We start from the raw sequence: 24375 nt of genomic DNA on the forward strand, positions 1-24375 counted from the left end.
AACCGAATTTAAAAAGAAAGCGGGTCTCAATTCGGTTGTTTATTCACTCATAACTTCGTCAGTTTAAAATTGATTTGCTATTTTTTTTTATCTGATAGAAAAAGTATGTACTTTACTTTTTAATTTTATACATGCTATAATGGTTCAATCACAAAAAAAATTAATGATCAATCATATTTATGATCCGTACCCGACCGAAAGATTCCCATAATCCCCATGAAGTTTGGGATTATTGTTTGAAATTTCTTTAATATAGACAAATGAATATAATAGTATGTTTCACAGCAAAAAAGAGCCCAATTGTGGCAAAATCTGTTATTTTGATTTATAAACTAAACTACGGAACCGACTTTGCCATAATTTCTATGGAACTAATCTGTAAGTGTATTCATTTAGATAAAAAAAAGAAATTTCCAAGTCGATTTTTTACTGATGGTGTTATGCAAAACAAACGTAAAGAAAACACAACCGAAATGACAACCTCAATCTTATTGAAGTCGTTTAAAAAGAGAAAATAATAGTATTATTTTAAAATGGAGTCGAGCATAATAAAAAAAGTATGGGAGAGCCTTATTTTTTCACTCGCTCTTCGTTAAGTGATAACTGTATTAAAAAGCTAAGTCGACGTTTACACTGTTTTTATCTTAGCCCGATATACTTGCTTCATAGGCTTCAGATATTATTTTCGCTTAGCCGTATTATATTACGGACTTAAACCTTTTGCGACCTTTAGGGGCACTTTAGTAATGCAGACTACTTGCAATATAATCACATATTGTCCTGTCAGCTCGACCTCCACGCGGTTTCTCTTAGAAACCATCTTGGGTAATTCTTATGGAATTCGGCACGATGGGCTAATTCTTGCTTTCATCTTGACCTATTATCCCTTACTTGCATACAGCCAGTAATATACACTAATTAGTACACACTAATAGCACAGGAGAGTTAATATTTCATTAACATTTTTTTTTATACAATTTAGAATGGCAAACAATCTGACGGCCCACCTGATGGAAAGTGGTAACCGTCGCCTATAGACATGAGCAGTACTATGGACATAACAGAGTATACTGTTTCGCCCATGATACCCCCCATGCGTTGCCATTCCTGAGGACTCAGATGTTATTCCTCTGTACCCAGTAAATTCACGCCATATCCTACCACAAACACAACTGCTTCACGGTTGAAACACGAATGGGACAGAGGTACCCAAGCAATCGACTTTTGTACAAAGTCCATCCATTATAAAAGTCTGTTACAATGTAGACTTCAAGTGCTGCCTTCTATTCTTCCAAAAAGATATATTGCTTGCAAAAAACCTGTTAGATCCCTATTACTGACAATCTCTTTCCCTTCTATGTAATAGACTAGTTGATGTTATATTTATTACGAAAACAGAAAATATTTTGGAAACCAAATGAGAAGCTTATTCCATTCTAGGAAATGGGAGTCCAATTAATATTACATTCCAACAGAGAAAAGACAAAATGGCTGCCATATTATTTACAATTTAAACTGATCTGAAATCACGTCATAAAAGTACCTTTTGACTTATCTAAAGGGGAAAGAAATGAAAATTCAAGTGTTCCGTATCAAGAGCCAAGCTTATTAGATTTGACGGACCAAATTTCGAGAAAGGTCCACATTACGGATGCCGAGTGACCAGCGGCTCAAATTCTATTTTAACTCTCAAGTTGGTGGCTACTTTATCAAAACGGGAAGTGTGATAGTGACAAATTCCTTTAGAGTTTCACTTATTTTTTTTCTTTAGAAAATTATTTATTTATTTTATTTAACTCTATTGCAATAGAAACATAAAAATATATAATGTCAATTAAATAATTCAAATAAAATACAGAGAGAGACTTTGTACAAAAGTCGATTGCTTGGGTACCTCTGTCCCATTCGTGTTTCTACCGTGAAGTAGTTGTGTTTGCATGGCTGTGTTTCGGTGTGAAGGGTGGGATATGGCGTAAATTTACAGGGTACAGAGGAATAACATCTGGATCCTCAGGAATAGCAACGCATAGGGGGTATTATGGGCGAAAGAGTATACTCTGTTATGTTCATGGTACTGCTCATGTCTATAGGCGACGGTTACCACTTTCCATCAGGTGCGCCGTTAGCTTTTTTGCCATTCTAAGTTGTATAAAAAAAAAACATAAATACAGATTAAATTATATACATAAAGGTACAAAAGGCGGTCTTAATGCTGAAACAATCTCTTACAGGTCACCTTTGGTTAAAGGAAAACATATAGAAGTGAAAATTCTGTAATTTTCTTTAATAAATAATTTAAATGGAATTAATACTATTATAAACTCTATCAAAGCAACAGAAAGTACTATACATGTCTTAATTTTAGTATGTAAATTTTTTGAAGTAAATATAGAAAATTTTTAATTTATTATTATTCAGTTTTTTTTATGCAACTTAGAACCGCAAACAAGATGTTTATTTTTACAGTAATAGACATAATATTAAGATATATATAATTTAGTACATGGTTGTAATCATCATCGGGTCAAAAATGTGGGTCAGAAAGTAAGAATGAAAGAAACGACAAAAAAAATGATTAGGTAAGTTTGAAGAAGCTTCGTGAAAGCCCCAAAATGACCTTTTTGTTATAAAATCCTTACATTTACCAGCTCGTTTTGGTAAATTCTAAGATTTACTGGAAAACCTAACATTTATCAATGTACGGGCTTTTATACGAGATGTAATACATTATCCTCAATTCAGTAATGCACCGCCTACTTACTTCTCGGTTTGCCCAATGGTTGACTGGCAGAGAACACCGTCCGGTGCCAAGTCCTTCAAATAAATATACATATATATATATATATATATATATATATATATATATATATATATATATATATATATATATATATATATATATATATATATATATATATATATATATATATATATATTAAGATATATACATATTCCTTATTTTTTTTTAAGTTCTTTATTTATTATAAGTGATTACAAATATAATAAATTTAAGTGTACGTAAGCCTAGAATTTACAATCAGCCATAAATCGTTTGGCGAGTATTATACACTCCATCAAACATTTAAAATAGAGATACAAGTATCTATAATTCTACACAACATAAAAAACTTACATTACATGATGTAACTTATTAATTATAATCATAAAATAAAAACAAAATGCATATTTTAATACATAATTTACAAATATATACATATTTGTAAATTATGCATAATAACAAAAATCATACAATTATTTTGGGAGGGTAGTTTGAACCCAAATAGTACCAAGTTGGTTGGTTATTACTATTAGCAAGCGGCAGGTATCAGCAATCATGACTGTCGAGAGCTGTGCGAACAATAGAAATAGAAATGGTGCGTGCCATCTTAATCCTTACTTCAGTATGCAAAAAGAGTGATTGCGGTCTGAAGTAAAATATTATTCGAAGTTTAGAACATATTCCTTATTAAAACAGAATTTTTTACAAGCATTTAAATTGACATTTTTTTATTCTACGGCTGAGTTTATTTATTTATACTTTATTTCACACAAAGATTACATTAATATAAATTATTTTAGTCAGTGATGTATAACACGTGAACACTGTAAGAGTTTTCTGCCTGCAAACTCTGAGTGGAAAGGAGCATTATTTACCAGCGGGTACTGTGCACGTTTTAAAAAATAGAAACATTGTATTCTGGGTTCGCAACATTGATATCTGGATTTCTGATGTCTGTTAAAAAAAAACCTGCAAAAAGCTTAAGAGTTACTCTTTTCAATTTCCTTATTTACAAGCTAATTTTAGATTTGTAAGGATGAAGGTTATTCGGAAAGACTTAAGGAAAATGTCTTATCTAATAGATTTGCTCCTTCAAAGATTTTATTATATACTAGCTGACTCGGCAAACGTTGTTTTACCGATTATCTCTAGAACTATTCATGAAAATTTATCGTACTACAATTATTATATTCGATTGCCATCTTGCAACCCTATTGCGCCATATAAAAATCGCGATTAAAAAACAGGGGTTGATCGTAAAAGGGTGAAATTTTTAAGTTATATGTATTTTTCATAATAAAGATATATAATAAAAAAAATTTCCAAAAATTTTAAAAATATATTTAGGGGTTGGTCACCCTTATCATTTAGGGGTATGAAAAATAGATGTTGGCCGATCCTCAAATCTACCCGATATGCACACAAAATTTCATAAAAATCGGTAATGCCGTTTCGGAGGAGTTTGGTAACAAACACCGCGACACGAGTGTTTTATATATTAGATATAAAATATGGATAAGGCGTCACAGTATTATATAAGAACAAATACGCAATGAGAGCAATCTCCTTTGCCAAACGAGGCAGCTAACAGTATCAATAAAATACAATCGAAGTGAGATCTCAGACAATCTCGTCGCGTCACTGAAATAAATATCTATAAGAAATGCCTATGTAACAACATATAGTATTACATTTATTTAGGATTATACACATTTTTTTTTCATAAAAAAATTCATACGCTTTCTGTTTTTACCTAATGGTTAACTTTTAGAGAATGCCATATGGCATGAAGTTCGCCACTTGTACAAAGTTTTATTGTGCAATAAAGAATAAATAAAATAAATAAATAAAAAAAAATTAACAATAAAAGATGACAAAATCAGAACATTTATAATAAGAATGTCTATTGGCAACGGTTACCACTTTCCACCGGGTGAGCCGTCAGCTTGTTTGCTATTCTAAGTTGCATAAAAAAAATCGTAAGTATACCATTTAATTTGGTAATTTCAATAATTTAAATACTCACGAAAACTGTCCACTGCAGAACATAGGTTTTCCCCATAAAGAGAGTTTTGCTAGTAGTTACTACGCTTGGCAGGCGGGTTGGCAACCGCAGTTAGGTTTTAGTGAAGTTTTAGGAGAGACGCTGCTGTCCATTTTTCGACCATTAAGTTTCCTTAGTCGCTTCTTAAACACCCATGGGAAAGGAAGGGGTGGTATATACATGTAAATGATACATATAAATTAAAAAAAAGACGGATATTAAAAATCAACAAATCCTATTATACTTAAAATGAAGTCCAACTTTATTGTATAAAGTCCAATAAATTTATCACTTTTCCTGTAATTTATTAGAGAAATATTAATTTTTATAGAATTGCCCGACTGTGTCGCATTTTTGTTTGTCTAAACAAGAGATTCCTAAAAACATTAGCGTAACATTTATTTATTTTCCAATATACGGATACGTTATTAATTTTATTTCAACAATATTCGTTTTTATTTTAAACAGTTATTATTTGGACAATAAATCAATAAATCTACAAGATATCAAAATTGCAATATATCCTAAAGCTGATCTCGAACTTACTCGTTGAGAATCTCTATGTTGATATTAGAATAAACCATTTGAGGCCAAACTCGATGTTCTAGCTGTAATATTAACCAGACGCCTTCAATTCACTAAGGGAGGTCTGATTTCTATTAAATACAGTAACAGCTATCCTGTTTGAATTAACTACATATTGTGAGTTTTTTGTTTTTTTTTTACCAGAGGGAGACTTTGTACAAAAGTCGATTGCTTGGGTACCTCTGTCCCATTCGTGTTTCAACCGTGAAGAAGTTGTGTTTGCATGGCTGTGTTTCGGTTTGAAGAGTGGGATATGGCGTGAATTTACTGGGTACAGAGGAATAACACCTGAGTCCTCAGGAATGGTAGCGCATGGGGGGTATCATGGGCGAAACAGTATACTCTGTTATGTCCATGGTACTGCTCATGTCTATAGGCGACAGTTACCACTTTCCATCAGGTGGACCGTCAGCTTGTTTGCCATTCTAAGTTGTATAAAAAAAAAAAAAAAAAAACACACATACACAACGAGCATGCGGCTCACCTGATGGTAAGTGATTACCGCCGCCCATGATTACCCACAACACCAGCGGCTCGACAACGGGAATTTATTTATTTATTTACACCTACACTGAACAAACTTTTCACTTAAAAAATATCATATATTAGATACAATCTCTTTTTAAGAAAATAATCTTAATTATTATACATGTTATATATGACAAAACAACATAGAAATAAAGATTACACAATTATATAATAACTAGTGTCCGACCGAAACAGGTTTTACTGCCGAAACCGAAACCGAAATTTTGGTCTTGATTTCAGTTTCGGTCGAAACCGAAACCGAAACTTACTGAAACATATTTAAAATTTCTCTTCTATACTGAAACCTAGTGTATTTTTACACAATGATTGACACAAATAGATAGTTAAAGGGTAAACACTAATTAAAGTATGTAACAAATATGTCATATATAATTATATGTAAAAACATGTTAAAATTATGACTTACTCTTGAAAGTAAACTTAAAAAAAACAACTTTCAGTTAGACACACACACACACACACACACAACACAAATACATACACACAAAGTTTCGGCGCGGCTGAAAGTTTGGGTTAATTTTTGACCGAAACCGAAACTAAGGTCGAAAGTAGAATTTCTGGCCGAAACTAGCCGAAACCGAAACCGAATGTTTGGACACTAATAATAACATTATTATTTTATTTTGAAATTACAATGAAAGAAGACAAATATATAAAGAAATAAAAACAAAATGAATGTAGCAGTGTTTGTGCAAAATCAGCATATGTCGCAGTTTTTATATCTGAAGCTACGACACTAATATTCAGTAGGCCCTAATACGTAGGAGTAATGGACACATGTGTACAAAAGACATTGTGTATAAATATATAAGTATAATATATAAAACAGTGATAAATATATAGAACTAATTTATGGAACTTATTTTAATATCTCTACCTCTGTCCACCTGCATCCACTGACTCAGGGTGGATCAGGATCGTTTCTTATGGCAGTTTATGGGATCAGCAGGGGATGACATAAAAGCTAAGATGATAATGATTTTATTATCTTTTCTCACATACGATTATACGTACCCAGAAAAGGTCAGCGGCCATGCCCTCTTAAAATTGATCACTTCATTATGTTGCCGACCATTTCAAGAAATGTATTTCATGATATGAAAAGTACCCACTGCCCGTATCATTTTGTGGTCTGGCCTGGCCCCTAGACAAGTGGCATCGATGGAATCGTTATTGAGCCATCCATGTGTTAAAATGAGACATCTGACGTTGCTATCTCATTCTATTTCACGGACTAGCTAGCAATGTCGAGTCCATCGATGAATTCGCTTGCCCCACTTGTCTAGAGGGCCAAGATCAATGAATAATCAGCGTTTAATTATAAGAAAACTTTAATCATGAAGTAGCCGTGCACTTCATGATACTGTCGGGGGAAAGGGATTGTTAGTAATGGAGACTAAGAATCCTATTGCTAGCAATATACTTAACCAGAACGATTTCCACGCAGTTCCCCCTGGAAACTATCATGGTTAATTCCTGATGAATTCATCATGATGGGCTAACTCCATTCCATTCATCATCATGATAGGTTAACTATCATGATACTGTCGAACGTTAGTGATCATATCGTAAAATAGTTACATTATCCACCGTTAGAGGCGCTGATATCGTTTTGTTTCTGTGATGAATGATGGCGGTAAAGAACTATTTTGTTATATGTTTTGTTATAACGGTAATTTTATAAACTTATTTTGTTTTAACGTGAATTTTGTACACGTTTGTGGTTGCCGACAACTATTTTGACTTCATCCGGAAGACTTCAAGAACGCACGGCAATTTGCATCATTGCGTCTTGTCTTCCGCCGCAGGCTGCAGCTCACAGAACCCGTGAAGACGAAGGTGCGGTTATACTCTTTTATATATAATATATCGTTTGTTTACTTCTTTTTGGTTTGTATAGTAAAAGAGAGAAAAAGATAAAGAGAGAAATAAATTGCTAAAAAATTAACATATGAATATAAGTATTAAAAATATATTAATATAGTAACTGATTTAAGTGACTTTAAAAAAGAAGGAGGTCCTTTTGTCAGTATTTCTTATGTACATATATATTATGCAATATTTTGACAAATTTTGGACTGGTTATAATTATTTTGTCCCCGCATGTGCCCATGTTATAGGCGCTACAAAGCAAAATCCTATGTTCTTTTCTCATCAAAAGAATTTATCTCGGTGTTGTTTTTCCATATTAATTTGACAAAAAAATTATATGATTTAATACGGTATAATTTTATATAAATATTTTAATAACGTGAAAGAGGGATTTCAGAGTACTGTTTGTTTTTGTTTGTGTTGTTAAATAAACAAATAATATAAAATATTGGTATCCAAAGAAAGGAAGTAAATATTGATATTGAACAGTAGGTACTGAGGAAATATTGGTAGTATATAATTTCAGAGAGTAAAGGAATTCTATTCTATTTTCGACTTCAAAAATAAATAGGTTCTAGAAGAAATCGGTTGTATTTTTTTATACATGTTTGTCACCTCATAACTCCTTCAGTTATAAACCGATTTGGAAAATTATTTTATCCGAAAGGCTATATATACTTGTAGATTTATTCTGTAGAAATTTTATTTAAGTCGGTTGAGTAGTTTAGTTTTTAATTATCAATTAAGTGATTTATAATATTCTCAATTTCGTGTATAATATAATATGTCATATATGTGTAAGTATATTTGTTACTCATATATATTTATTCATATATATATGTAATTTTAGTTCGTATGTATATCAATAATTAGTAGTACCGCATTCGAGTATTCTGACTCTTCCCTATGCTTGACTGGGAGAGAATGCTTTTAGCATTAAGTCCGTCATGTACACATATTTGTACTAATGAATAAATAAATAAATTCAAAATAAATAGTTATGTTATTACAATTGCAATTTTTTTTTGTGAAATATAGTTTTTAAATATATTATTAATCAACTCGTATTTTGGTGCTTTGCTAGGCAAATTCTGAATTTTCTTCCAAGAGTTGTCGTTCACCATTTCAAATTAGTTATTAATTCTTTTGAAATGCGCATGTTATCGTCATATGTCTATCCTTTATCGATAATTTAATTTTATCTTCCACTTCAAATTACTCCACCTCACATTTGGTATACTCTTGGAGGGATAGAGAACGATAAAATGTAGTTTACGGTTTATTTCATTTAAGTAATATAGTCCAGATAAAGTCACGGATATTAACTAGTATTTTTATATTGTTGCTGCCTCATCTCATTCGATGTTATACCTACGGTGAACAATGTAAATTTTTTATCTAATATATCTAACTTATTATTAATCTTATTATTAATTTTCAGATTTTTTTTTATATATATAATATATAAATAAGTAACCATTATTATTATTCCGATCAAACTGTTTTATAATTACTCCTCTCTATCCAAAGGTTGCCAGGAAGAGATCTCTTAGCGATAAGGCCGTTCATTGTTTTCTCATTGTGAAAAAAAAACAAAGATCTATCTATCTCTTTTAAGCAAATTCGACGATCACGGGGATTATACTTGAATTCTTGATTTTTTTCCTATAACTGAGTACAATCAAAGTGCAGAAACCACCAGGGAACGGCAACACACCGCAAAATATGACGGAACGTGAAAACGTCAGAAAAATCTCATTTTATATTCTATAAGAACATAAACTGGATATCTCACAAAGACGAAGTGGTCGTTTATTTTAAAATATACTACGTAAAAACCTTCAGTGTTGGAAAGATCGGTTTTCCTCTCGATATAAACTCGATAAAAAATTTAATTTTAATAAGCAGCTATGTTCACGACTATTTGCTTTATACATTCTTGCATGTATTACATCTCTACAGGGGGAGAAGGGAATGTTAGAAATGAGGATTAGTAGCCTCGTTGCTATCAATACACCCTGTCAGGTCGACCTCCTCGTGGTTCCCTCCGAAAACCATCGTGTTTAATTCCAAATGAGTTCATCACGATAAGCTAACTGATCTACTCTTTTTATCCTCACCTATCACCTCTCATTGGTGCTCCGCCAGTGTATACCCTTAGCGCAGGAGGGGTCACCATTTCATTTTAACCAAATAAGAGTTACATTTCTATATGCATTTAAAAATGGTAGAATTTTCATCATGTCTCCAATCAAATTGTTTATAATTACTCCTTTCTATCCAAAGATTGCATGGAAGTGATTGCTTGTAGCGATAAGGCCGCCCATTGTTTATTCATTGTGATAATTTCTTGTAATTGTTTGTATCTATAATAAGTTTATTATTGCAATCTTTTGGAGGAAATAATAAAGAGTGTCTTTATTTATCTATCTAAATAAAAGTTTGTAAAAAAATTGTTGGATTTTTTCATAACTATGCCATGGAGATAAATATTAACTAATCAGGCTTTTTTCTATACAACTTAGAATGGCAAACAAGCTGATGGCCCATCTGATGGAAAATGGTAACCGTCGCCTATAGACATGAGCAGTACCATGGACATAACAGAGTATACTGTTTCGCCCATGATACCCCCTATGCGTTGCCATTCCTGAGAACTTAGGTGTTATTCCTCTGTACCCTATAAATTCACTGCCATTTCCCACCCTTCAACCAAACCAAAACACAGCGGGGGGAAAGGGATTGTTAGTGATGGAGACTGGGAATCCCATTGCTAGCAATTTAACCAACCAGGTCGACTTCCTCGCGGTTCCCCCTGGAAACTATCATGGTTAATTCCTGATGAATTCATCATGATGGGCTAACTGGCCTGTTTTCATTCTCACCTGTCACCCTTCGCTGGTGCTCCGCCAGCGTATCCCGTTAGCGCAGGCGGGGTTACCATCCCATTTTCACCCTTAAAAAAAAACAGCCACGCAAACACAACTGCTTCACGGTAGAAACACGAATGGGAGAGAGGTATTATTAATATGACAGTTATGGGGTAAGACCACATTCAGTGGTGGTTGTTCATTTCTTAAAATATTGATAATGGTAATGTACTTTACATTTTACCTTACTTTGGGAAGCTTTCTCATATAGAAATAATTGATTAATTGAGCAAAGATTCTTACATATTAAATGATTGCTGACGTGATTAATATGCATCGTGTTAGTCGATCATGCACGAACTTTTAAATTGTTATGTTATTTTAAATAAAGTTTATTTAAATATTTATTTACATATATATTATTTATGTTATATTGTATTCCGTGTCATATAGTCCCGGCATACAATGAGCTACCCCTTCCTTTCCTATAGGTGTCGTAAGAGGCGATTAAGGAAGTGGTAGAGAGAAGCGTAGCAGGTTTCGTCTTAAAATATCGCCAAGGCGTAACTGCAGTCGCCAATCCACTTGGCACGCATGGCAAATACTGGCAATAACCCTCATTAGGGGATTACTCTCATTACCCTATTAGTCTGTGGTCAGAAGTGGACAGTAATGGCTGATATCGTTACCATAATTATAATACACAGATCATATCAACAGAGAATTGAAAAGAGTAATTTTTGATTTTCTTATCAGTTCTTCTAAGCAAATACCAACATTCAGAAACTAGCAGCAAAACCATAATAAAGATTTAAAACAGAAAAACTTTGTAAATAATAAATATTTAAATAAAGATGAGTTATATTCTATTCATAGGTACTTATTTTAATAGGTAATTTTTAGAGTTTTGCAAAATTCTACTACTTTATGGGTACGTTTATATTTAAAAATATATAACTACATATTAATAATACTATATAATAATAAATATACTACATAATAATATATATATAACTACATATTAACTAAGTCGCTAAGCCACACATTTCTTCACAAAAGCCGCATATTGTCTCAAAATTAAAGTGACTATAAGATTAGATAAAAAAGAAGAAAATTAAGTAAAAAAAAATAATAAAACAGGCACCCGGCCAATTCTTAAGCGGAGGTCATTGTAGCCATAGACACGGCCGTTCAAAGAGGATTACCGGTATTATAAAAGCTCTTTTGCTTTCCTTTGTGGGTTACCACATAACAAAAATTCAAGGAACTTCAACGAAGAGGGATATTTTTCTTAAAAAAGAATTCTCGACGAAAATATATTTAATCAGTGAATTATACTGAAAAAAATAAGGAATTTTGGCATGTTCTCCACAATGCACTTATAAAGGAAAAATGGGGCATTCCATTAATTTATAAATCGAAAAATAAACTCAATTAGCTCGAAGTTGACCAATTATTCGAAAAAAATAAAAGGAAAAAAAAAACACTAATTATTTCTTGATCGGTTTTCCATTAAAAGTCCATGAACAATAATGATAGAATTCGAATGTTTTCCTTCATTCTTTGACATACAATTAATTTTTTTTTAAAGATGAAACAGTCACAAATAGAATAAAAAAAACAAAAAAGAAATGTTTGTTAATTAATTTTTTTTATACTTAAAAAATATATATTGTTATAAAGAAATATTGATTTACAATGTATAAGATAATAGATTGTTTATTGTTTCCTTCATAAGATTACAATAGTAAACTTGAACATAATTATGGTAAGCATCATTATCATCAGCATTTCAGCCACTATTCGTCCACTACTGGACATAGGCCTTCCCCATAGACTGCCATAAGGAACGGTCTTAAACCACCTGCGTCCATTGACTACCTGCAATGCATTTGAGGTCGTCACTCCATTTAGCGGTGGAATCATCCCACACTGTGTTTATTATCCTTACGGGACGTCACTCAAGAACATCTCTTCTCCATCGGTTGTCGGTTTTTTGAGCTATGTAACCAGCCCATTGCCACTTTATCTTGTTTATCCTTTGGACTATGTCGGTTACTTTGGTTCTTTTGCGTATATCCCCATTTCGGATTATGACTTATTAAGCATAGGTATATATCGAGCTAAGTATATTTATTAATATTGGTATTGGTGAGTTATACCTATTTTCTTTCAATAGCGCTACATTCAGACTTCCAATTATTGATTACTTCTTGTTAGTATGTCACGTAGGCAAGTCTTTTATTGTCATAACGGATTAATATTTAGAATAATATACACATATAGGTTACCAAGTTTAATAATAGATTTATATTTTACCTTACATTTGAGAGGCATTCAAAGGTCACATTCCATAATAAACGTTAGACAAACCACATGTGTGATCGTTATAATTTGCCTAGATATAAATTAACTATTCGTGGTATTAATTTAATAGATCCAATACGTACTAAAGTGATTATGGTATTGTATAACCATTATAATATTTGTGTGGCATTCCTAACCTTTGTGAATACACGTTATTAATAGATTATGTATGAAGTTGGGGGGCATATAATTTAATATGTATTATAAATAATAAATATCTTTCTTTGTCCTTGACCGACCGTATCCTTGATTATATTTTTAATTATAATGGAATGGTAATCCCGTATATGTTAACAGTATATGCTAGCACAGAACCAGTGAAAGATGATTGGTGAGGATGAAAAGGCAGGTCAGTTAGCGCATCGTGTTGAATTTGTTTGGAATTGAACACAACCATTTTTTGGGGGACCGCGAGGAGGTCGACCTGGCAGGGCATATTTCCAGCAATTGGGCTGCCAGTCCCCATTATTAACAATCATTTTTCTCCTGATTCTATTATTATCAATACATATATATGGGTACCTCTGTTTCGTATAGAAACAGACGTGCAACGATTTTGTTTAAAACATCCCTCTGGTTTAAAAGCATGAGAACAGTGGCAAACAACTACTCTACACACTTCATTTTTAACCGACTTAAAAAAGAGAAAGTTCCATTTAGTCAGATGTTTTATTTTTATTTTTTATGAATGTTGTATTTATATATTTATATTTATATCTAATTATAAAATTTGGTATAAATGTTTTATCTTGATATACAATCAAGCATCGGTCTACTTTATTACGTTTCTTACTTTTGAAACAACGCATACAAAGTAACAGGTAAAAAGCTATACCAGAATTCTTCACAAAGATCGAATGGAAATGTGGAACCTTATGACATATTTTGGAGTAGCGTTGATACTATTACAGCATAATCAAGCATTCCATTTCATAGTGCCTAATTTCGTCATAGTCGTAGAATACTGACGGATCTTTATATGTAATATTTATCAGATCCGTCAGTATTCTACGACTATGACGATTTGTAGGTGGTTGATCGAGCCACTGCCGTGCCCGAGCAGGAGCTCAATTATAGAATCCTATATTTATTATTATTATCCTATATTTATATTTTTTATTATTATTGTTTTAGCCATTAACTGTCCACTGCCTTCCTCAAAAGGGGAGATTTGCCAGTTAATAGTCCGGAGGGAGACTTTGTACAAAAGTGTCATCTGTCCCATTCGTGTTTCATCCGTAAAGCAGTTGTGTTTGCATGGCTGTATTTCGGTTTGAAGGCTGGGATATGGCGTGAAATTACAGGGTACAGGGGAATAACACTTGATTCCTCAGGAATGGCAACGCATGGGGGGTATCATGGGCGAAACATTATACTCTGTTATGTCCATAGTACAGCCCATGTCTATAGATGACGATTACCACTCTCCACCAGGTGGGCCGTCAGCTTGTTTGCTATTCTAAGTTGCATAAAAAAGTTAAGCTTTTAGAATGACATTGCTGCCCATCCTTCCACTATAAGTTAAATATATATAAATATATATGTATGTTTAAATTATACATACATATATAAATCTAATTTTAATAATGTATTATTAAAATAAGATTATCCTAATGACTTGCAGAAAGGACTTAATTGAACAATAAATAATTTTCCGCATTACGTACGTAATAATTAGTGAAAATAAATTGCTGTGCCAAATGTGTAAAATTATAATAAGATATTGGAAGAAACATGGCGTCTAAATCTATTTTCAATCTACTAATATCTACTATATTAGCTAAACGGAATCTAATGAAATTTTATACACACATATCTAGATCTATCTACGTATATTACTGTTATTATTATATTTTAATATTTTTATTCTAATTTATGTGTGTGGAAAACATGGATATAGCTTACTAATATATATATATATATATATATATATATATATATATATATATATATATATATATATATATATATATACACAAATTATTCTTTAAGAATTTCAATAAAAAGTAAGTAAATAATACATACGTATAAAACCACAGATAATAGCAGTAAATAATATAAGAATAAATAGTCCAGTGTAAGAGGCCTGAGTATTTAGCGTTTCATTGTTTCTGCCTATTCTACTGGCAGACAGGCGTAACGGATATGTATGTATGTAGATCAGTCCTAAACTACATACATACATTCGAATATTCTACGCGATACTGTAGAATTGGGCAATCTATCTTAACTCCCTGATTGGTACTTAGTGGCTCTCTACGGGAATTCTCAATTTAAAGTGACAATTTAAAGCTACGCGTACTTTGAGTTCACGAATATTGATTGAAAGCTTAAATGCTTAATTGACGTAGTTTACAATGATTTACTTTGGCTTCGATTAAGATGTCGTGTGATACACATACAAAATATAAGGGAAAATAAAGACGAATCGAGAATCTTCCTCTTGTTACTATTCATTTCACCAGACGGAAACTTTGTACAAAAGTCGATTGCTTGGGTACCTCTGTCCTATTCGTGTTTCAACCGTGAAGCAGTTGTGTTTGCATGGCTGTGTTTCGGTTTGAAGGGTGGGATATGGCGTGAATTTACAGGGTACAGAGGAATAATAATTGAGTTCTCAGGAATGGCAACGCATGGGGGGTATCATGGGCGAAACAGTATACTCTGTTATGTCCATGGTACTGTTCATGTCTATAGGCGACGGTTACCACTTTCCATCAGGTGGACCGTCAGCTTGTTTGCCAATCTAAGTTGTATAAAAAAAATCATTTTACTAGTCATGCTTTTCTATATTCATATATACAAGTATTCTCGATTATTAAGATTAAATATTCATATTGCATGTGAATATCATTAAAAGAGAAATTTATATTTAAATCGGTTTTTTTGATAATACTGATATTAAAATTGCATTGCTCTTTAATAATTTATTTTTAAATTGTGATCGTTTATTCAGTATTAATTTTATTTAAAATATTATATATTTTTCATGTTTCAATTCAAATGTTCTTCGTTTAAATAGATATTCACACCATACCATTTCAGACGTTAATAGTTCGCTGCTAAACAGCATGGGTTTTTTTAATGGATGATAATGAAATGGCAACCCCGCCTGCGCTATCGATATACACTGGCGGGGCACCAGTGAAGGATGATAGGTGAGGATGAAGCAATCCAGTTAGCCCACTGTGAAGAATCTAACAATAAATCAATCACGATAGTTTCCAGGGGGAACTACGAGGAGGTCGACCTGACTATTATTGTTAGCAATGGGGCTACTACTTACTATTTTGGCAATAGATGAACTGTAAACTAGTGTAATATTTCGTATATGTAATAGTAGTAAGTAATTATAAAAGATTGAGTCCTAAAATAACCCTAATTCTGTTCTGACAAAACTAGTTATTTTTGTTTAAAAATTAAATTACTGAATTGATTTTGATAAAGTTTCTATAGAACCAATTCGTAAGTATATCTTTTCAGAAAAAAAAATCCAAATTAGTTTACAACTGACGAAGTTATGAGGCAACAAATATAATAAAAAATACAACCGAATTGAGAAGGCATTTCTTTTTAATGTTAGTCGAAATTTTTAGATAAGACTCTCAATTCGATTCAGAAATTGAAATATTACACAAAGAATTAAATCCTTTGAAGAGATTTAGTGTTTTTAATACATTTTTTTCCAATAGTAAGCACCTTTTATTTCAAAATCCGTTAAGCGTTTTGAGCGAAAAAAGCAACAGAAAGCTTACTAAATGTATAAATGAATCAATCAATCTTTAGAGTTTTTATGAAAGGACATCTCTACTAATATTATAAACAGGGAAGACTTCTCTATTTGTACGGAGAAAACAAACTTTGTTTTATACTATATAGAATTACTATGTATTCAGAACATTGGATATAGCGGTCACAGAGGTAGTGACAGATCATTAGACAACGCTCGACTGCCGGCTCGAGGTGCCAAGATCGAATCTCAGCCTTTGAATATCACAAATTCATGTTTCAAGGCACGTAAGGCATCGTCCGGTAAGCCACGTCAGAGATCTTTATTTGATACGAAGGCATCCTAGAAACTTAAAATCCTTAGAAAAAAATTTACTCTCACTGTTAAGTTGCTATGTATATGTCACTTTTTAATACATTTTTTACAATTACATAATTTATCTTTCTTTATTTTTTCTTTCATTATTTCTTGCTTTTTTCTTCTTTCTTTCTTCCTTTCTTTCTTTAGTAACACATATTGTTACATTACTTATTTTATTTTCAAAATTGTTTAGTTTACCTTTATATCTATCTATTATATCCTCTATCGATTTTGTATCTAGACCATTACGTTTTTTAATTCAAATATTTCTATCTAATTTGTTACAAACATTTTACTAAACTAACAGTTACCTTACGGAAGTCCATATCACTATTAGAATTATTTTGTTTAATTCCGCTACCATAAGTACGTGAGCGACTGTGAATACTCGAAGACTATCTTGTTAAATTTTCGCAGTTTGTATGCCGAACGGTTAACACTATTAATCTGCCCTAAGATGGTTTATTTAGAGGTGAAATATGTGTCGCAAAATGTGTGTAAACGAAATTGCAGTGTTAGATTGATGGCTAATATGGAAGGTTGTGAAACATCTGGTAGTAATAGTGATGGTCAATCTTCGAGTGTTGGCAGTCACATACATATTAATGGTAGCGGAATTAAACAAAATAATTCTAATCGAACAGCCAGTTATAAACATTCTCGTGATTGATTAAACCCTAAGGTATTATAAAATAACAATCAAACTCCTGAGAGTTCACAGATCTATAATATTAGTAAAGATTATTATAAATACGAAAGTGAGTTTGCTTGTTTGTAACTTTTTTTTGTTTGTAAGTTTAAGCTAACGGCCCATCTGATGAAAAGTTGTAACCGTCACCTATAGACATGAGCAGTACCATGGACATAACAGAGTATACTGTTTCGTCCATGATACCCCCCATGCGTTGCCATTCCTGAGAACTCAGGTGTTATTCCTCTGTACCCTGTAAATTTACGCCATATTCCATCCTTCAAACCGATATACAGCCACACAAACACAACTGCTTCACGGTAGAAACAAGAACGGGACAGAGGTACCCAAGCAATCGACTTTTTGGCATTTTAGCGGCTTAACTAATCATTGTTAAATTTAATATACACGTACCTATTATACGGAATGGAGAAGAATATAGACTACTTTCTTTATCCCCGTTAGTTAACATATCCTGACTACGCGGACGAAGTCGGAATAGCTAGTTGTTAACTAGCTAGCTAGCTAGCTTAAATTAGGATATAAGTTAACTAGCTATAGCTAGTTCACTTATATCCTAATTTAAGATATATATTTATATCCTATATCTATCTGTGAATTAGGACAAAATTATTCTACGTATTAGCTAATTCAGGGTGTAATATATATGACGTGTGCCATATTTAATTCAAATCCGTTCAACCGTTTGACGAACACGATTGAATAACAAACATCTGGATTTATATATTTAGATATAATCAATTAGGATACGAAACGTGTAGTAACATATATTAATTTTAATCACATATTTTTATTTATTTATATTAATAAAATATATAGAAAGTGGCAAAGAGGGTTGACGTCAGGCAGGTGGCCGGTCGTAAAACTAAAAACCAAATCTTTTTATAATATGGATAAAACCATATTACGCCGACCCCAAATGATTGGGATAAGGGTAGGAAGATGATGACGATAGAAAGTGGCAGTGGAAAGGAAATATACAAAGGCGAGTTTGACTATAATTGCACAGTAGAACCGAAGAGAACTATTAAGTTCTCTTCCAGCAAACCCAAAGTGGAAAGGAGCATCAATGTCAGCGGGTATAACGATACAGTATAGTGACAAAATTATTACTGTACTGTAAGAACTAGTCTGCTCCGGTCACTGCAACTGATTTATTTTATTGATTTGTTTTAATATACTATATATTTTAATTTTTTAAGATCCAATACTGCTTAGTACATAGTTTGTATTTACAGAAATTCATTATTTATATAGTTAAACTTTTTGTAAAAGAGCAAAAGACGTGTTTTTTGTCTGTTCTTCTTGGCTGAAATTGCATTCCGAATAGGCCGTAATGAAAAAAACTATTCAAAAATGCTTAAATCTAAGTTTACTTGAATAAAAATATTTTTTCTTTTTTTCGAATGGCACTGAGCTACGAGACACCTACTCCATCAATCACTGGCTGAGTTTAGATAGTCTTAGACTGAGTTTATGTGCACAGCCAAGTTTTTCTATGTGAAATTCTAAATTTAATATTCTCTTGGAGCGACCCTCCTATCCGAACTAAATCAATCAAGATTAGAATATATGTAAGCACGTCTTTACTTCACACTCGTTAGTTGGCGCCGCTATCTCGATTGCATATTGCTCCCCATGTTGATACCTCAGTTCTACTCTAGAATCCGTGGTGAGCGCACGCATCCCTTCGACGAATTTATCCGATCACACCCCCTGAAATACAAACTTGTATCGTGTTTTTAGACTTGTGAATCAGTGTTCTGACATTGTGACATTTTGCTTAGGTTACCAAGGAAGGATTCTTTACAATAATTCGTAAGTAATTATATTAATTTTAATTATTTTAAGAGTTTTTCAAACAGGATCGTATGGGGTGGAATTTATTTTTTTTCCAGATTTTACCGATTACGAATTATAGATTGATTCATTTCATTAAATAAGAAATAATATAAACATATTCGAATAAAAAAAATGCAATCATTTTTATATTACATTTTTTTTTATTTTTATTTTTTATCTTTTAAACTATTGATTTCTTTTACTAATATTTTAAATTATGGTAAAATTTTTAACTTTATAATTATTGGTTTTAATTGATAAAGATATACATTCGTAATAAGAACACAAATATAAAGGAAACAAAAGAAAATATATATGAATAATTTTCATACACTAATCAAATGGTTGCCTACTGACTAAGATAATAATATGACTTATTATCATCGCATAATAATTAGTTGTAAAAAATATAATTATAGTTTAAAAAAAATATACACGTAAATTATAGTTACAAGACTGAAATAACCGACTTAATTACGAGTAATAATTAACTGAGAAATGGATTTAAAGGTTACATTTTAAATGTATAATCAATATAACGATATAACTGTAGAATAATAAATTGAAGGTTCATCTAAAATTATAAAAGTATTATTTTTATATCAGAAGTTTCTATTAATGAAGAAGCTTTCTAAATAATAAAGAATAGTAGAAAAACTAAATAGAATAAATAAATAGAAAGAATAACTAAAATGAATTTATTATAGAATAGTTATAAATGAATTAGAAATAATATTAACACACTAGTAAGGCAGGGGAAATGGATAGTAAGTAAAGAGGTCTAACTGCCTCACTGCCAGTTGTGGGAGAAAGGATTGTGTGCTAGTATGGAAACAGGGTATTTTTAGAACGATAATATAATTAAATAAAAAATATGCAAAGCAAACCAACGGAGCAAAAAAGCGAACCAAACAAAAACTAAACTGACACGGACTTCAAATTACAAACAAATCATCTTTTTAATTTAAACTAAAGAGGTGCGTCGTGCACACCAGTAATATCCCCTATCAGGTCGACCTCCACACAGTTCCTCCTGGAAACCATCCTGATTAATTACTGTTTAATTTGTTACAATGGAACAACTGACCTACTTCATACTCACCTGTCATCTCTCACTGGTGCCCTGACATTGTATACCGATAGGGCAGGCAGGGTCACTATTTCATTTACATTTATTAAAAAATAATACTGGTAGTGGTAGGTTGCTTATATTCTCCAAATTGACAATAAACCAGTACACTTAATTTAAGAGTAAGTTAAATTCAATCCCCATAATTCCTAAAAACGTCGCAACTCCTATAAATCTATTTCAGTTATTGAATTGTTTTGTCTCTTTCTTTTAGGTTAAATTCCAAATTTGATGGAAAGTGACAAAACAGTGTAATAGTTAAAACAGATTTGCAGAAGGTATTAGTTTTTATGAATAAAATAGAACGTATATTGGCGTTGTTGTAAATGTATGATTATTTACATTTCACTGAATATATTTGAATTCTAGACAGCATAGGACGAGTCCTGCTTCTCACTGATTGATCAAGTATGTTAATGGCGTTTATAACTGACCTAACAACCTGTCTCAGGGGGGAAAGGGATTGTTAGTAATGGAGTTTGACAGCCCCATTGCTAGCAATATGCCTTATTAGGTCGACTTCCACGTGGTTCCCATTGGAAACCATCGTGAACAATTCTTGTTGAATTCGTCAGGATGGACTAACTGACCTACTTCATCCTCACCTATCATCCTTCACTGGTGCTCCGCCAGCGTATACCGATAGCGCGGGTGGGGTTACCATTCCATTATCATATATTAAAAAAAAAAACCTGTCTCAAGTTCGACAGTTTTCTAAAATAAAATAAAGCCTATTTAACTCGCTGGTAATGTAGATATCTATAGATGAAAGAATATTTAAAGGAGTTTAATTAATTTTTGAGTTTATCCATTATAAACAGAAAATTTTACTGTGTGATCCCGGCATAGAGTAGTCCACCCCTTCCTTTCCCGTGGGTATCGTATGAGGCGACTAAAGGAAGGCAAGAGATGGATAGCAGCGTTCCTTCCTTAAAACATCACCAAAGCCTAACTGCGGTTGCCAATCCGCCTGCCAAGCGTAGCAACTACTGGTGTAGTTATGTATTTATGGAGGAAGCCTATATTCAAGAGTGAACAGTTGATATGATGATGATGATGAAGTAGATTTAGATTTTGTAGTGATATATACGAGGGAGACTTTGTACAAAAGTCGATTGCTTGGGTACCTCTGTCCCATTCGTGTTTCTACTGTGAAGCAGTTGTGTTTGCATGGCTGTGTTTCGGTTTGAAGGATGGAATATGGCCGTAAAATTACAGGGTACAGAGGAATAACACCTGAGTCCTCAGGAATGGCAAAGCATGCGAGGTATCATGGGTGAAACAATATACTCTGTTTTGTCCATGGTACTGTTCATGTCTATAGACGACGGTTACCACTTTCCATCAGGTGGGCCGTCAGCTTGTTTGCCATTCTAAGTTGTACATAAAAAAAATAATAAAAAATTATGTTTAACAAAAAAAAAAACGGATTCAGTTGTAGCAAAACCAGTTATTTAAATAATACAAAAATTTTTTCTTTGAAATCGGATTGCAAAATAACCTGCCGCTCATTTTTCGACTATTAAGTTCCCTTGTCGTTTCTTATGACAACTACGGGAAAGAAACTCTTGGCCCATTCTATGGCAAGACCACACAGCATCCCTCTCTATCCCCCTAAATCTACTTAAAAGGAAGGATAATATTGTCTAGTTGTAGTAGTACTGTAGTTTACATATTGTTAAAAAAGGATTATTTGACTATGGACATCTTTAGTCGAGAGTAATATGTATTAATAATGTTTTCAAATATCTTTATATTACGTTTCCATGGTTACAACAGTTTGGTTATACAATTTATAGATTACTTTTACCTGCGACTTCTTACCCTTAATATTCTTTCTTACCCTTAATAATCCTTCTCCATCCCATATTGTATTTGTATACCAAATTTCATACTGATTAGTTAAGCCGTGACATTAAAAGATAACAACCAAACAAACTCACTTTCACATTTTATATATTGAACAATACAGATACAGCGATTAGTTTAACTTGTTAACAAGCAAGCAATTTATAATATTTGTAAAAATAACACATACTGAATAGTTTAAATCAAAGACAAATATGTACCTTTAATATGTTCAGTTCTGAAGTTGTCCTAATTTAATCGACGGCAACCTATTAATAACTAGCTCTCTAAATGGAAATGATCGATATATCTTGCCTTTGTTAGTTTAGTAATTTGGTTATATATATACATATTTCTCTGTGTGGTTTCAACATAGAATGGGATACCCCTTCTTTTTTCGTGGCTGTTTTAACTAAGGCAACTAAATAGTCGAAGTATGGGCAGCAGCGTCCTTCTTAAAACATCTTTAAAGTAAATATATAACTGCGGTTGCCAACCTGCCTGCCAAGCAACTATTGGAAACTCCCCGTTATGGGGGGAGGCCTTTGTCCAGCAGTGGACAGTTAATGGCTGATAAAATAATAAGTTTAATCCATTATCTGCTACTACACACATGCATACAAACATTTTCACTTACTTTTATACTTTTAAATTTAGGCCTCATTTAAACAAATAACGGTAGATAACTTTTAAATTGGATTCTGTTATTTTTTGTCTGTTTTGTTTTGGTTTTAATTTATAATTAATATTATTATATTTATATTTTATTTAGTTTTTTATTTATGCCAAACTTAATTGCATAATTCTATGAACAAATTATTTATTTCCTTCTTTCTTTAGAATTGTTTTCTTTTTTTGAAATTGGAAGTTTCTGTTTGTTGCATCAAGATCAAGCATAAACCTGGTGTTCTGTTTGATTTTTAGTAACATAAATGTGAAAGCCGCCTTCAATTTGTTGTAGTAATTTTAGCGTAATATTGGAATGATAATAAAAATATAGGCAAAAATTCCAAAAAAAAAAATTGTTTTGCTTTTATCACACATATTTTTTTTTATTTGTAGTGTAACATGCATTTCCAATCATACATAGGCCACAGTGACCGGCTTATGGTCGATTGTAAATTGCTATATGTCTGCTCGCCACCTTCGAGATATAAAAAAAAAACAAAAAAAATTTGTAAACACAATTATTGCGATATTTTTTTTTAAATTATTAATTAATATTTTAATTTATTTAAGTTTTTTCTCAAAGATGGTTGACGTCAGGCAGGCGGCCGGTAGTAAAACTATAAGGCAAATCAAAAATTTGTAATATGAATAGAAAATATATTATGGCGACCCCAAATAATAATTGAAATAAGGGTAAGAAGTAAATTAATTAGTGAGAAATATCCGAAATCACATTTCGCATTACAGTAACAAAATTGAAGAAGTCCACTTAAAAAATATCAAAGAAAATTAAGGTGTCTATTATTCTATCCCCCCAGATGAGAGTTCAGGAATTTATGAGGTCCTTTTGTTACTGAACAAACAGGCTAAAAAATTAGGTCAACGTAGGCTAATGTATTCAACGGAAACATCGTACTTTGTTTTAATTATTATCCGCTCACTTTTCCTAATTAAGAATTGTTTTTGTAAAAAAAAAAAGCAAATTGTAATTAGAAAGTTTTGTTTTCCTATAGAATCTA

General features: G+C 32.1%; 1 protein-coding gene across 1 annotated transcript in view; it reads left to right on the top strand.

The window, feature by feature from the left end:
* The first annotated feature begins 19534 nt into the window (after positions 1-19534).
* Positions 19535-24375, top strand: part of LOC113513854 (uncharacterized) — a 99436-nt gene continuing 94595 nt past the window's right edge. Inside the window, exon 1 of the mRNA XM_052898827.1 lies at positions 19535-19686. The gene's annotated coding sequence lies outside the window, so the exon portion shown is untranslated. The remainder of the gene's footprint in view (positions 19687-24375) is intronic.

This window comes from Galleria mellonella, unplaced genomic scaffold, assembly GCF_026898425.1.
Source record: "Galleria mellonella isolate WM207_F2 unplaced genomic scaffold, CSIRO_AGI_GalMel_v1 utg54, whole genome shotgun sequence".
Classification (NCBI taxonomy): domain Eukaryota; kingdom Metazoa; phylum Arthropoda; class Insecta; order Lepidoptera; family Pyralidae; genus Galleria; species Galleria mellonella.